Here is a 17,455-nt window from a genome sequence, read left to right as displayed (position 1 = left end):
GCGTGTGTGTGTGTGTGTGTGTGTGTGTGTGCTGCTGTGCCCACACATGCATGTCTGAGCAAGCTGTCGCCGACACCTGCTGCAGCCTCGGGCAAAGCTGAGGTTGAGATAGGCCGAGAGTCCCTACATAACGGCCCAAGTGATGTTGCGTTAACGCGACGATGTTATGTTACTTACCCTGTTATGGGAAGATCGTAATCATTTCAAGTGCAGGGAGAACAATCTCCCGCAGGCTCTCCTGGAAGTCACGCGTCGTGTGGAAAAACCAGAGCGAGAGAAGAGAAATTAAAACCGGGGTTCATCACCGCGGGAACAATGTGCAATGTGTTCTCGCTCTCTCATTCAGTGCCGCTCGGTGTCTGATACCGACGCACTGACACGGACTTTAGTGTGTTTGTGAGACACGTCGGGCTTACCGCTAACGCCAACGTCAAGCTCATTAATACATGAATAATAACACGATCTGAAACGCTGACGGTATCTGACGGGTCAAGAGTGAGGAAGTGTTGGAATGCAGGACCGTCAGACTGAAAAGTTGACACCCTTATCCGACATGGGAGAGGTTTTCTGGAGCTATTCCACCGATTGACGAGCGCTTCTGTGGAAAAATGCTGGCAGTCTGACCCACACCACCAGTAAATCCTGCCCTGAAATTTCTATTATTTACATATTTTAACTTTACTTGAACGACAAAGTGGCTCTTATATCTCTGTGAGTCTGGAGCCTGAGGATGCTGTGGCAAAACCCAGAGGAATACATTCAAATACTGTATGTACCCCTCTTTGCTTTCTCGCCTCGGCCATGTTTTTATTCTTTGTGTCTCCGTCTCCCTTGTGCGTCCATCACACCATCTCTCCAAAGAACACTGGTTCCCTTGTACCACATTTACAGTAGATTAGATGTCATGGTGCAAAGTCCAATATTTTGAATTTGCTGTACCTCTTTAATCTGATGGAGTATCGATTCAGTCAATCATTTACTATAATTATTGTTATCTTCACTGTCATTCTCACAGTCTGGATAACAAGAAGCCTGCATGGAAATTCAAAACTGTGAATTTAAAATGGTCCGACTCTGAAAGCGCCATAAATGGTCCATTTATTTGCATAATCCTGCAGGCATGGCTTAGCAATCAGACAAATCTGAGGGATATGCAGTAAGACAACACTAAAGACAGAAATACGAGACCAAACATTGTACAGGAAGCCGAAAGATGAGAAACTGCAGAGCAGAAGATTATGGCACTTCACAGTAATTAGAGAAAATACAGGAGCTGAACACGCCGCCCCGCCTTCTCCTTACTCCCTCTCCAAGTAGGAGACTAAAAGCAGCCCTGAAGGCACCATCATACGCTTTATTAGCATCCAACCACACACACACACACACACCCTCATGTTCTGTTCAGTGGCTTTTATCTGAGCACAGATAGCACAGATACAGAGAGTACATGTTCTGTCCTCTTTTGTAAGTGAAGCCATTACTCCCTCCCTCTCTGCCTCTCCTCACCCCGTCTTTCTATGCGTCTCTTTCTGTCAGGACGGATCACAGCAGCCTGGGGGATTTGTGGCCGAGTGGCCTCTGCTCGGTGGCTTGTCAGTTTAAGTCCTCTGAGGCCAGCGTTACACGCAGATAAGAGCGATACAAACGATGATGGAGTGTGGAGGTTCAAAACAGAGCAACAAACCAAATAAACTCGCAAAAGAATTTGGGAGGAACAAGTTGGAAGTTTAACTTCGAAGACATGACATACGCGTTCTGCCCCAGGCAGCATGGTAGTATATTACAAATTCCATCCCCCTTTCTGTCATTTGGGCAGGTTCATGCCCCACAAATGTCTATCTCATCTTTACGAGTCGACAGTAAAATGGCTGGTTTCCTATCGAGCATTTTAGCCACCACTCCCTCCTCCAGATTGCCACAAAAAATGCTATATTTCAACCTATTGTATACTGAAACCAGTACACTCTATGGAAGGAGAGACTTAACACACAAAAGCAGAACTTTTTTGACCATAATAAGATATTTATTAGCAGAATAAAAAACCCCTGATAGACCAGCAGCCCCTAGGTGTTGCATTCTGCAAAGCACTTCCTTTTTAGCTAGAAGCCTTGGAGACCGTTGTCACCTTGGTCTATGCAAGGAAGTCCACATGTACATGTTGTGGCAGGACATTGCACGTGTATCCTGCAGCAGCCATGAACAAATAGTGCACATTTCAGTCAGACAGGGGGGTTGAGGCATGTGCACAGGCTCCGAGACTAAATCTATTTAATAATCTACTAATGTAAATGTGCACACCTGCAAATCTAATAGACTAAACCACAAATTCGGACATTGGGGTTGCAATTAAAGCAATTAATAAGATACAGGCGGGTTGCACGTATGTTATTAATACAATGTCATCACAACGAATTACTCCTAAATGAATTAAGCAGAAAAGACTGTTAATGTGTGAAATCATACTAGGCAGCCTACAAATAAGACTTAGTTTACAGAAAAGCTGAAAGGGCAATTCCTCTTAATTTAACTTTTTTAACATGTTATTCACTGGTTTAGAGCAGTCTAATCAATAGCCACTTAAAGAATCACCAACCATTAGCTAGAAATGAGATAAAGAGTCCAACATGTGATGGTCTGTTGACAGCGGATGAGAAACTGACGTTGTGGGATCGACGGCGTACAGCAAGACAAATGAGCTTTACGTTAGCGTGGTTTTGGGGTTTCAGTTGTGGGCCAAAACATTTGCTTTTATCACCATGTGATCCTCCACAGTCCCTGCAGTCCGTTGGGTTTCCTGGATTTGACATAATCAATTTGAAGGATGGACCAAGGACCGATGTGATTAAAAACTCAACATCATCTCAAAACCACTTAATGAGGAACTTTAAATCTGAGCTTTGAACGACAGCTTCCATTAATGTTTCCTTTGCTTACTGTTTACTCCTTGCAGCCTATTAATTTACATTTTGCCAAAGCCTTGCTTGGCTTGTGTCCCTGTTTCCTTTCCAAAGAGAAGCCACAACAACACAAGAAGAACAACAGATTGTGTCAGTTTATATAAGGGTCTAAATTTAGAGAGGAGAAGAAGTTTCTTTGTGCCGACTCGAGACATAATTAGAGTCTTGTGTATTTCGGGGAATAGAGAAAAGTGGTCTGTAATGAGAATGGAAAAACAGACAAATCAATCCGTCTCAGCATGAGAGATGAGTGATGTCAGAGTATATAAAGTGATGTAATTAAAGAGAACTATCAATAACTGAACATGTTTGCGGATTAAAGGACATGGAGTGATTTATTATAAAATAAGATGGTTTCAATATTCACATTAATTTATATTGCATTAATGCATCACTGTTATTGTAGATTATAAACACACACACACAATCTTAAATACACTTAACATGCAGAGGTTTGTTTAGAATTAAACTCAAATGACCTTGAACTCTGAAACTGCACCACGCCTGATTCCTGGTCTTGAATGGAGCTTGTGTTAAGAATCAACACACCTGGCATCACCGACTCACTCTAACTCGTTTCAGCGTCGCAGCAGACCCAACCAGCCTTCGTCTCTTATTGGCCCATGAAGTGGCCTTCCATAAATCTCCTCTAACGCAGAGACGGAACAGCTTTGGGAAGAAGCGTTCACTCAAGGTTCAATGTGACCTAAAAATGAGGCTCAATGCACGTCACTTCATGACGTTGTCATTTCTGTATTTAACAAATCACATACTGAAATTATTAAATACATGCCGACGGTCAAAACCTCCACAAATACGAGTGAAACGGTGAAACTACAAACTGCTGCTGGTCCACCAGAAGGGCCCCACCAGAAGGGCCCCACCCTCTGCCACCAGCATCAACCACAAGCCACTCTTTAAGCGGTCGGAGTTTGCTATGTATTTTGCCTTAGAGAACCCTGCCCCCCCACCCCCTCCACTAGCATTAATCACGGCTTGCCCTCCTGACCCCGAGTCCTGTCGGCGTCCCTGCAGGATGTGATCAGGACCAAAGGACAGAGTAGGAAGATCTAAAATATCCGAGCAAATAAAACAGGAGGCAAAAGATCCTAAATAAATAAATAATCCAGTTATTCCCTCACCCTGTAACGCACAGCCAGACATCAGGCCGAGCCAACCTACTTATCCCCAAACAATGACGGGAGACGCATGAAAACAGGCAGGATAGAGCGACGCACACCCTACCAGATTGGCCCCACTAAGCCTGAGTTGTGTCTGGCTTTCCACCCGGACACCCAACCCCAACACCAGCATGTGTGTGTGTGTGTGTGTGTGTGTGTGTGTGTGTGTGTGTGTGTGTACAGTAGACACATCCAATGTGTGAGGGTGTGATAAAGAGCAAGGCATAAAAGGCAGAGGGAGCGCTAACCTGGGGATTAAATATTCTTAGCAGGGGGTTATTTTTGGAGCAGGATGGGAGCTGAACTCAGACACGCACACTGTTAAATACACACACCACACTTCCTCGCTCCCCATGCCAGTGGATTGTGGTTTGTTTGGGTTGGCTCCGGGCAGCAAGGGAGAACGAGTCTTCCCCTCAGCCCACCCTCGCACTCGTCCAAAGAGTGAGTTGGAAATTGCACGTTGCTGCCGTACCATGAAAGTGCACTGCAGATCAATACGGGGGTGAACATCAATGAGGGGGAAAAGTGGAGCAGTGAGACAATGTTTTAAATCAGTTCATTACATTTATATGTACATATGGAGCTGAGCAGTCCTTCACTCAACAAACACAGCTAAAGTGCTCCAGGAAAGAGTAGGAGTGTAACCTATTAAAGTACAACTATTACTTAAGAAAACATAAAAGCTCTGCAGCAAAAGAAACCCAACAGAAAGGGTGTAAAAGACAGAAATCTCAAAAGGAAACGTGCAAATATAAACCAGGTCCCTCTGTTGAGTGTTCATTCATTGCAAAATGACTCCACAAATGGCCAGTTCTCAATTGTTGCTGATGCTCGTGGAAACCCGACACGATATATGATTATGTGATGCATCCGTTGTCCAGGGCTGGGCCAGGATTCAATATGATCATCCATCGTCTTTCAACGGAATCATATTATCACATTTAGGATGTTGGTCAAAGAATAATTGGAAACTGAATGCAGAACGAGAGTAAAACCCTTTCAGAACAAGCGGTTCCTGCCACTTCTCTGGTTTTATCATGTTCACCAGTTAGTAGGCCTGTTGGATTAATACATTTTAAATCGTAATCGTAAAATCGATGTTTCAAAAAGTTAAAGTTCTGCACTTTATTCATTCATTTTTGTTTAATGGACACACATTAAGATACATGTGAAAGTGAGGTTTTTCTCTTCATCCAAAAGGGATTGTTTTTTTTGTTTACACGAGGTCTACAAGAAGATAACATGGAGCAAAGGCAGATGGCAAAAGTTCATTAATTGTTCTTTATATTAATCCCTCGAGGGATTTTTTTGTTTAATAAGAGCAAGGTTTGCATGGGGAAATTATTTGCAAAATGTTCAATAAAAAACAGCATATTTGAAATAATTTCTTTGCCTCTTCTCATTTCACAAAATAATCGTAATCGAAAATCGGATTTTGAGAGAAGAAAATTGGAACAGCCCTACCAGTTCGTGACTAACGATCTTTGTCTTGACTGGTAGCATTTATCAGATATAACGGGTTGGAACCAAAAACCAAAGAGGCTAAATGGCTCCAATGTAAGGGTAGTTCATGTGGCTTCATCACTGCAAGTGACCCTTCTTGTTATAAATACCTTTCTTTCAGTACCCAAACATACACATTTGCAGCTAAATAATAAATGAATAAAAAGTAAAAATCTCACAGACACCAGGGGTTCTCTTTCTTGTTTTTGACTGGAGTACGCACATGTGTAGCTCCGTTGGCACTACCACGAGTTAAGTTGGGTCCACTTCACCGCCTTGAAACCTGAAACCTGACACTTGAAACGTTGCCTTCTTGCACTGACTTTGCATGCATTTGCAGCACCTTTTTTTTATTTAACTCTGAGCAGTACGGCTTCTCGAAGCAGGTAAGCAACACAGGCTCTCTCATAATAAAATGGGTCTTTATTGCTCTTTATTGCTTTATGCTCTCCTTTGTGGTTGTGGTTTTTATCCCTCGGCATCCACGCCTAACTGCTGACTCTCAATAGTTACGGACAGGGCACGCCTCGGCCCGGGTCGCTGCATTGTGTTTAATAATTCAGTGCATCCGTTCCTTATCTGAGGCCGTTTCTGCATTCATCTAGACAGCACAGCTTTCACGTAGAGCACATTACCATGACATCATCACGCTAGCCTGCTGTTTTTGCTTCGGAGTAATGCCCGGTACAATAATTCACCCCAGTGGGGGGTTTGCTCATGCCTTGTCATTATAAAATTATCACAACCTCTGGCAAAAAAACGCATCTGCAGCCCGGCCAGCAAACGGTCACGTCTGCCATGGAACCAAAATAAAACAATGGAAGTGATGGAGAGCTCGAGGCTCCTGCACTTCATTTAAAAGGGACACATCATACTCAGTTTCAGGCTCATACTTAATGTTCAAAAACACATTATTTCTCCTCATACTGTCTGTTTGAATATCACCCTCCATCTGAAATGCTCAGTTTTAGCTTGTGCTAAAATGATGGTGCACCTTTGATACAAGCCTGCATGTGACAGCTAAATCTGAATGGCTTGATGAATCACATGTTTTTCTGTCGTTAGGCACTCCAGATACCCAAACGTAAGTGCAGAAGCACTGAAAAACTCATCCGCAGTGGCGTGTCCAAAACAGCCAAGTCAGGTTTCTCTGCGAGCGCATGTTCTTCTTTAATAACATGAAACAGAGGTGCATCGGGGAGGTAAACAGGATGAGGACCGGGCTAACAGGCATTTCCATGTCAGACTGACAAAAGGAAACGAGGAGGGACAGAGGGATGAGAAAAAGAAGGCGAGTGAGGATGATGTTGATGTGTGGAAATGTGTGTGTATGAGGAGGAAAAGGAAGGGAAAAGCAAGAGGAAGAGGAGGAGAAGGGGAAAGTAAAATCATTGTTTTGGAAGGTCAACTGTCCCCTTCAATGCCAGTCTGGCAGCCTTGAGGACTTATTTGCCTTTCATTCATGAATTGTTTAAAGAATCCTGGTAGCAGATTAAGCTCTGATTAAAAAGCCGTGAGATGTAAAAGATTACGTACTTTAACAAACAAGCCTCAGTCCTTTATTAAACACATTAATCGCAAAGAAATCAGAGTCAGACATATTTATAGCACAATAACGTGCTCTCACGCCGGTAAGAACCAAGAGAGAGATGTGATGTCTTTTAGGAATTTGCTACCGAGTTCAAATTCTGCCCTCGGATATTATAATGTTCCCTAAAAATCCCAGTTCCAATTTTATAGGAATAATTTCTCATCTAAAAATGACATTTGACTATTGTTGATAACCATGGAAAGAGAGGCTGTGGGTTCCCCTTTCTATGGAAGACTGCACACGTTGTTCTGAAACACAACAATTGATCACTTTAGAGGACAGAATCAGATGGTGATCTTTTATTTTATCAGTCTTCCTTCGTGGACTTAAAACCTTTTAATGAAGAACAAAAGTCAATAGTCTTTTTTATGCTAGACACACAAAAAAAGCTTTAAACTCGAAAAAAAGGCCAATAGTTCAACAAGGAGAGATCCAACAAAGGAGCGTTGTGTTAAAGGGTGTCCCGGGGGTTCTGTGTAGGTGCAAATCTTACAACGCACTGTGTTCAAATGAAGCACATGACATCCGTCCCATCGGTTTGACTCTCTCATACTTCTGTTTGGTGTGGCCCTCAAACGGTTTCTAATACTTCTGAACTCTAAGTGACATCCTACATTCACCAAAAAGCTACTTTACCAACGTGATGACATAGAGACGGCAAGGAAGCAACAGTCAAATGTGTGTGTAAAATATGAATTATTAACAAGTACCCGTAATATGTGTGTGAGCTATTTGAGTGTAAAGCTAAATAGTGTAGCGAGTAAAAAGTCTTATGAATTGGATTGAAAGTGGGTAGAAGTATATAAAATGGAATGAAAGTGAGGTACCTGAAATTGGTACTTAAGTAGAGTATGTAATTATAGTATTTGAATACATGTAAACAGGATAATGTCAAGTGGCCACACCATGTTTACTCCGTCATGCCCACAAGAAAATGAGCTGAAAACACCGAAAGCCTGGGGCTTCACATGAAATCGGAGTTACTCCTTGGACCCAACAAAGAGGGGTTGTTCTCTCCTGTATGGAAGACGGTATCGTCCCTCCTGGCCAAAAAAAAAAAAAAAAAAAAAAAAGCACCTGCTTCCGCCTTCTAACCCTCAGACTCATGGTTCCCTGAAATAAGGCTGGAAGCCACGCCGGCTTCTGGCTTGTAACGCTGGCTCTTCTGCCTTTGCTCTGACTCACTTTCAAGAGCTTTGATGTGGGAGGAAAATAGCTATTTTATCAACAACATGTGTCAGCATGTGTGTGTATATACTTGTACTGTATGAGTGTGCATGTGTGTGTATGTACTTGTATTGTATGAGTGTGCATGTGTGTGTATATACTTGTATTGTATGAGTGTGCATGTGTGTGTATATACTTGTACTGTATGAGTGTGCATGTGTGTGTATGTACTTGTACTGTATGAGTGTGCATGTGTGTGTATATACTTGTATTGTATGAGTGTGCATGTGTGTGTATATACTTGTACTGTATGAGTGTGCATGTGTGTGTATATACTTGTACTGTATGAGTGTGCATGTGTGTGTATATACTTGTACTGTATGAGTGTGCATGTGTGTGTATATACTTGTACTGTATGAGTGTGCATGTGTGTGTATGTACTTGTATTGTATGAGTGTGCATGTGTGTGTATATACTTGTATTGTATGAGTGTGCATGTGTGTGTATATACTTGTACTGTATGAGTGTGCATGTGTGTGTATGTACTTGTACTGTATGAGTGTGCATGTGTGTGTATATACTTGTATTGTATGAGTGTGCATGTGTGTGTATATACTTGTACTGTATGAGTGTGCATGTGTGTGTATATACTTGTACTGTATGAGTGTGCATGTGTGTGTATATACTTGTACTGTATGAGTGTGCATGTGTGTGTATATACTTGTACTGTATGAGTGTGCATGTGTGTGTATGTACTTGTATTGTATGAGTGTGCATGTGTGTGGGTGTATTTGTGTATCTCGGCCTGATTTAAGCCACACCTGTCAGGCTAAATCATCTACTTCTCTAAGTGTTCCCGGTAACATTTTTGTGCAGAGTTCCACAGTGGCCTAAGCTTTCTGGTTGAAGAGCTGCACCTTGGCTGCACCACGGGGCTGACAGTTTCAACTTCACTATCACACACACACACACACACACTTGAATGTGGGACTGACAGCTCAACACTGCAGGCTAAGGAGTTATAGATCACCTCGAGCTGAAGGTTCACATATATCTCCTGTTCCTCTGACATTTCTTATTCCCGTAGGATAAAGAAACCTGCATTGCATTCCCATGGTATATTCAATAATCAACTTTAGTCAGGAGCTTCCTGTTCGGATGAGCTGGGCGTTATTACATCGAAGCACATTTTCCTCCTCAACCGTCATAAAAGTCGTTCAGATCTTGTGACACTTTATGGATGGTATCATCCAGCTGTCAGGTGGGACACCGAACGTGAACTAAAGTTAACCAATAAGAACTATATTGCCTTTGATTGGTCACATCTAGAGAGACAGCTTGCACTCAAGCACACGGATGCACACACACACACACACACACACACACACACACACACAGTATGTATGTATAACCTCTTGACTCCTCCCGGAGGCCTACAGGCAAGTCAAATTAAAACGTTTCCTGAAGCTCTATTCCATTCAAACTCTCAGTTAATGAGTTTAGACTTGAAGCCAACAAGACAGCTAACCCTCCCTCCCCCCCGCCCATTTTCATCTGGTGCATTAGGTGCCGATCAACCGTAAAATTATCCTTCTTAATAAGAGAAGAGCCATTCTCTGCGATAAAGTTTGCCGTGAATTTTCAAGAGAAACAATCATGACATTCAAGCTCCATCCGGGAGCAGGAGGCTGAGGTGTCAGGTGCGATAATTCCCCACCCTCCCTCTGCTGTTTTAAAACCGCTCCATTTAAACAATTTGCATCCATAACCACCTGCAGTAAAAGCAGCTTTTATGAGCCGCTGTGAAAAGTGCAGCTGTCTCCTTCATGAGCAGCAGCGATCAGGTAGCCGCGTGCAGCGAGTTAAAGAGCATTCCTCAGAGTTCAGAGCTGTCCCTCCTCTCTGGCTGCTCCACTCTGGAGGTTTATGATCTGAAGAGTACGGTCATGTGATCAAAGTCATGTGATCAAAGCTGGCAAAATGATGCTCGTCCCCAAATGTCAAGTATTCTGGTTTTACAGAAACATTTCCCACTCGAGTCAAGACCACCTACACCATGTCATGACCAAGACCAAGTATCGAGACTGAGACCAAGACTTCGAGGAGTTGAGACAAGGTCAAGACCAAGACCAAGACCAATGTAGGGTCCTAACTGGTCTTGAAATAAATCAGGTCCTCTTCATCCAAGACCCGAGACAAAGACCAATACAAGTACGACGATACTGACATTTTTATATTATTTCATACATTTCTATAACTTTTTATTGACGGCCATTTCTTGCTAGCAGCTGCACAAAGTACACACAGTCAGGTGGAACAAGGTGCAGCACAAGGTGAAGTTACACACACACACACATTTTATTCCCCTGTAATGACTCATCCATGGACGTTTGATACCATGTCTCGCTTTTCTTTCTTTATACCAAATGCACAAGGGAAGGAAAATATCATTAATATCCACGCGGGTGTACGGTATGAGTCAACTGTGTGTCTGCATGTTCAAAGGTGCAGATGCCATTTACAGTTCTGCAATCGGCCTCCTGTAAGCATCCACTGTACGTGTCGACTGTAAGTCTGCTGTCACAGATCCAAATTAATGTGTGAAACCCACTTCCTTCTTAACAGTTTCCTGTACTCCAAAATGTGAACATTTTGAATTCTAATAAATGCATTTCTCAAGGGTATTTCTAACTATGCCACGTGAAAACAACATCTTTTTTTATGTTGCAGTTCCTCTTTTCAGTTCCTCTGATGACACCTTATATTCGCCCTAACACTGTAAATCTCTACAATGTTAACATGAAATATCGACGTTCTCCTCTCTTGCCTCAGTGGGAAAACACACATTGCATATGAATCAAACTATTACGACTCTAAGACTGCATGAAGACATAAAGTTAAACCGTGGGCATAAGTAAGTAATGCCACAGTGCATCGAGGGGGCTGAGTATCACTGCTGGGCAGTGTAACTAAATAAGCCCCAGAGCTAAAATATTTACCAGCTTGAATCCAGCTGGAGTCCAGAGCCAAAACTCCACATCAAAGATTCAGCTAATGGCATGAAGCGGCCCTCTGGCTGGAGATCTACTTCTGTGGCCATTGTTAAGAGCTGTGCACGTTTTCAATCTATGGATATCAGCCTCCACACACACATTTCTGCAACAAATCTGTTTTCTTAGAAGTACGTTTTAAATACACGTCGTGACCTGATTTATGATCTGGATGGATTTTAAACGAGCCTATTAATTAAAGCCGTAACAAGCAACATAGCTGTTTGTAATGAATGCAACCTCTTGCCGAAACATACGTTTGCCTATGATCCTCCTATGAGTAAATAGTACAGCTAAGTTCATGTGCGGGCATGTATGACGCAACATGCTGATGTGAAAGAACTAAAAGGTGTGGCGCGCTGCAAATCGTTAAGTTTCATTGTCTTTTGGTGATCCAGTGTTTTGCAACAAATGATCAGTTGCACAAAAAATGTGTTAAAACTCGAAATGTGGGTGTTGGTGTTCTTCAGATTCTTTAAGGATTTTGATGAAAAGTCAGCGACTGTGTGTGTGTGTGTCTGTGTGTGTGTGTGTGTGTGTGTGTGTGTTTGTGTGTGTGTGTGTGTCTGTGTGTGTGTGTGTGTGTGTGTGTGTCTGTGTGTGTGTCTGTGTGTGTGTGTGTCAGACAGTCTGCCCTGACAAAAGCGAGGCAACAATAGCCCCAGAGCTGGGCTGAGTCGTGCCCTAATTTCCATCTCCTCCATGCTACGTCACAAGCAGAGGAAGACCCCCAGCCCCCACTGTGCTGCACTGCAGTGCCAACATGCACGCACACATGCATGAGTATGTTCACTTAGCACACTGACACACACACACACACACACACACACGTCTCGCCTCTTTGTTCCTATGTGACGTCTGCGGAGGAATGCCTTCACGTAGTCACACCCTGTCTACGCTTTTCTGTCCCCGATTCTCTCCTCCTCCATCTTCTACCCCTTCTTCTTCTTCTTCTTCTCCCCACAACCCCGGTCGCTCTCCTCCTCTATAGACGGCTAGAAAATAAGGCCATGTCGGCTTTTAAACGCCATTGTGACAAACACAACACCCCCCCTCCTCAATCTCTCACACACTCTCTCTTTTGCCCCTTGGCACATACTCTTCCTTTGCTCTGGACCTTTGAGAAAAGACTCCATCGGCCATAATTGAGAATTAGTTATGGTGTGTGTGTGTGTGTGTGTGTGTGTGTGTGTGTGTGTGTGTGTGAGACCCTCATCTATCAGCGAGGTTGACAGTTGAGCCACTGAATGACTGCCATTACAGCAGTGGGCGGCTGCAGAAAAACAAAGACAGAAGGTAAAGAGGGAAGAAGATTGAAAGAAGATATGAATTGCAACAGTGCACTCGGCCCGTCGGAGGGAACTCCCACTCCTCCGTCTCTAGGACATTTACACACAGGCTCTCATAGCTTCTACGTTAGGTCACTGGGGGCCGTTACTGGCTCAATTTGAAGCCAGAAAACAAACCTATTATCAAGGCGGCTCTAATGGGGCAGAGGGCTGTTTTTACCGGGTAACAAGCCGCACCTAACGTCACATACGTGCCTGAGCAATGCATGCACTCTTAGGGTCGGGCCTCTGATATTTATACTGTACTTTTTAGTGCAGGACCACTTCATAATGTCATTTTCACATGGCAGCCGGTTTAAGCCTTTTTAGTTTCTCAAAGTTTCAGCATCAACTATTTCCCCAAAGGGCTAAAGGCATTGTTTTATTGGCTAAATCAGCAAAATTACATAGGGCTAAAATAGCCGCTGAAAATGTTATGGTTTAGCCTGCACATTTAGTTCAAACTACACCAGAGGCAGACGTCCCCGCCGGGAAACTGTTTTTCTGCTTGAATAAACCCTTATAAAGCCCTTTTCACAAGTTTTAACCAAATCTAGACATAATACACAAGTAGTCAACTAGTAGCTCATACGTTGACATTCTTCTGCTTTGAGTGCCAAGTTGAGACGGGGCGTTTCAAAACATTTTGACAAATGATGTGTTAAAGCACGCATCGCTTTCCACGGACGTCCACCGTTTACTCCTTCGTCACGTTGCAGTGCGTCTGTCCTCCCGGCATGTTAACCCGCCGTCAAACAGCATCGTCTCCTCAGCTCGGCGAAGGTCAGGAGACACTCTCAGATTGCAAAGTCGACTATATATATATATATATACCGGTATATATATATATATATATATACATTATTCATAGAGCACAATGAGGTCACTAGTCCAGATCAATTCTTCTCAAGGAAAGAGGACAAATGTAAAACCACACACACACACACACACACACACACACACACACACACACACACACAACACAACACGACACAACACAACACAACACAACAGGGGGCTCTAACTAACTGAGCTCTCTCATGTTTCAGCATCCGGCCCCTTAAACCTCTTTTTAATGCTTGAGAAAAATATCTATGACAGAAAGATATGTCATAGTTTGACTGTAAAACGTGTGTGTGTGTGTGTGTGTGTGTGTGTGTGTGTGTGTGTGTGTGTGTGTGTGTGTGTGTGTGCCTGACATTTTGATTCTAACATGTCTTAATCCAGGAAGCAGCGCTGTCAGAGCAGCGGAAGATGACCTCATTGTGAAACTCTAGTCCATGACAGCTAAGCCCCGGGTCGCCATGGTAATAATGGGCACTGGGTGTGTACAGTTACAGGTTCTAGCATTGTTTTAATGCTGCAATTGTGGATTGTTCAATTGATTTTTGTTGATTTTATTTTTTTTGGGGGGGGGGGGTCAATGATCTACTGACTGACAGATTCCTGCTGGACTGTTTGACTCTTGGTTGAACTGTTAAGATGTTTTATGAACTGATGTGTGTATTGTATCCATTTTCATGCCAAAAAGTCAAATAAATAATAACAATTCTGGAGTTTTGCCCAGAATGTATTAGACATATTGCTTGCTGCAACATTACATACTGCTGATGGTGATTTATACAGCAAAGAAAAAGGGAGGGAAGCATCCCCCTCAGACACCTTCAACAGCTGACAGGCAACACACTCTCCTGAGCCAAACTTCCAGAATATCCTCCGCTCTCCGCTGCAAACATGGCAACGTCACGTCTGTGTCACACAAACTGCCAAAACACGGTGGATCTAATTAGGGTTTGGTTGGCTGATTGAGCCTCGTGTCATGTTAGAGGTGGAGCAGAGGGCCCAACATTTCTACAGGCCCTGTAATGACTAGCTGGAGCTGCACTTAAATGACATCTGGCTAACACACACGTGTGTGTGTGTGTGTGTGTGTGTGTGTGTGTGTGTGTGTGTGTGTGTGTGTGTGTGTGTGTGTGTGTGTGTGTGTGTCATCTTAGTTTGGCAGATGTGTCTCAAAGTATTTATTCAAGGCAGACTTTTGCTTTTCAAAGTCTACAGTGAAACACAGTGTGTGTGTGTGTGTGTGTGTGTGTGTGTGTGTGTGTGTGTGTGTGTGTGTGTGTGTGTGTGTGTGTCTACATGTTGAATTGCTACACAAATCAGTTTGACGCCCACAAACGGGATAAAGCTGCTGTCAATTGCAAGAGTGATTGCAAGAGTGAACCCTCCTGTATTCCTCTAAGAGCGAGAGAAGAAGAAGAAGAGGCTATCTTATCACACATGCATCATTATCACATATTAATTTTATTAAGATATGTTAAGCAACATTTTACCATTTCATGTTACTTTCATTTGATTACTATACATTATATTCAGCCCCAGAGGTTTATTTTATGCCATTTCCCCCATGCTTTCTGCACTTATTTATGTATAGAAACCGTCTCCACAGATGAGTTGGTGTAAAGTGTAAATAAAAATCTTGTATGGTCACAACAGTCTCTGTCACCTGATACATCATGGAACGTCCACAACGGCAAAAATTCTGAGAAGCGTGTTGTGAATGTTTGACTTTCTCCGGTCATTAATGACTAACAAAGCACCCTAACGCCTGGGGAACAGCTGACGAGGTGGAGGTGCGTTGGAGAGAAAGGCTTCTGCACAGAGGACTTCAAAGTGCTTTCAGAAAAAGACCTTTTCACAACTGATCCATCACATGTGCCGACAAAGGGCAACAACACTTTGCAGCGCAGGTATAAAAAAGATTAACAAGGAAAAATCTGCAGACGTGCTCTTTGTCACCAGCTGCTACAATGGCGAGCCGGGCTCTTTGATTTCTAGATCTCACCACCGGACCAGAGCAGACTCGTCTTTATAGCGTCAGCTGACCCAGCTTTGTAGCGAGGAATGAGCTACACGGGGGGGAAGGTTCAGGTGAACCAGCAGGCCGGACTTTCCAGGATGTGTCCGTGTGTATATAATACTCTATACACCGAAGCACAATCATACTTCCACAGCGTCAGGAGCGCAAACTCATACACATTTAACACAAAAGAGTTGAAACCGCTGCACATAAATTCAACCTCTTATCATCTGACCACTTTCGAACCGCCGCTCAGGCCGCGTGACGCCACAAATCCACCACCAAGTCGTTTTTATTTTTTTATTTTCAGGACTTCTCATCGAACAACGTCTCTTTATTTCTACTTTTCACAACTCTATTTGGTAAGAGAGGCCGTGTGATAACGTCTCCATCATATCCCAACAGAATGTGTGCTAATGGGAGACCTGGTCGATGTAAGGAAGTGGCATCATATTCTCAGGGTTTCCTATTCATTCATTCATTAGACATCTATTAGTTTTGTGCTTTTTGGATTAAAGTTTGGAGAAACAGACAAGAGTATCAGCACAATGTCATAAACACATTTTTTTAGCCACTTAAAAGAAACTTCTACCTAATTAAAAAATGAATAAAGAATCAATATCAGTTCATGGGAAGCCGCAAACAACATTCCTTTACTCAATTTGTCGTTTTTAATGCTTTTTTCCACAAGAAACTTGAGGAAATGATGAGCACGTCGCTGGTAAACAAGATTTAAAACGGGGCTTTTGTGTGATTCTTTGTGGAGAAACTCTTTAATCTTTTGATTAAATCAACTAGTGGATTAGTCAACAAAATCCCCCGTTAGTCAACTAAGAACAGCCCTATATCAGCCTTAGTGCCGCTCTTTCTGACAGGGAACTGAAACTGTTCTGCTTTTCTCAAAGCCAACGGAGTTTCTGATTCACCGCTGCCTTGATATGTTATGTGTGATGTGTTACTTTGGTCTTTACAGCTTGAGATTAGGTTCAAAAGAACACAAACAAACACACTGATTGAGGCAGCAGTAGAAAAGCAACTCCCCAGTTCTGCCATGTAAAATGACTGGTTTTGTCAATGGAGACTGGTGACCTTGAAGAGGGCATAGAGGGTCATTGCTGGTAGACCGGTCTGTTTCACCAGATTGGGAGCGTGCAGACCGCCAACACTGTAAATAATGGATCAGGTAAGCAAAGCAGAAAACCCTACGAAGAACTGTATATTTTGTATATATATTTTATCACCTGCTTGGTTGCACAAGTTACATGTTTGCTTTTTCGCCAACATGATTTTTTGAAACTGTGTGCAGGTAAAATGAGAGCCAGAGGAGGAACCCTGGCCAATTAAAAGGCCATTCCAACTCTGAAACTCAACTTAGGGGAAACACGTGAAAAGTTCCCAACATTAATGTAAAACATCTCGCTCAAAAGATCCAGTCCCGCACCCTTTTTGGATCCCTAACTAGAACAAAACTCAACTCCAAACTACCTTAATGGCAGTCTTACATACACGTGTCCACCCATAACCCTGGTGCACGCCTGTCATTATTAAAAAACTAAAAAAGAAGAGAACTTGTAGTCACTTTATCATCACTAAAAACAACATCACACACTTTATCACCGTATCAGTGTCAGTAAAACTACAGCACATGCTCCCTTTCTCTATTAAGGCCTTATAATGTAAACTGGTGGCAACAAACATGGTGACAGCTTCAGGGCTCACTCAAACTCACCCACCATGCCTCTTTACTTCTGAATAGGTGCTGCATCAGTAACACACACACACACACAGACACACACACACACACACGCACACACA

The 17,455-nt window shown here is 43.0% G+C and overlaps 1 protein-coding gene across 1 annotated transcript in view; it reads right to left on the bottom strand.

Annotated features, from left to right (window-relative positions):
* The window catches only part of LOC311025222 (rho GTPase-activating protein 26-like), a 71,551-nt gene that overhangs the window by 53,116 nt on the left and 980 nt on the right, over positions 1-17,455 (bottom strand). The window lies entirely within an intron of this gene.

Source organism: Eutrigla gurnardus, assembly GCF_963514095.1.
Source record: "Eutrigla gurnardus genome assembly, chromosome: 15".
In the NCBI taxonomy this organism is placed as follows: Eukaryota; Metazoa; Chordata; class Actinopteri; order Perciformes; family Triglidae; genus Eutrigla; species Eutrigla gurnardus.
The sequence above is the reverse complement of the archived record's forward strand: the minus strand, read 5'-3'. Positions and strand labels throughout refer to the sequence as shown.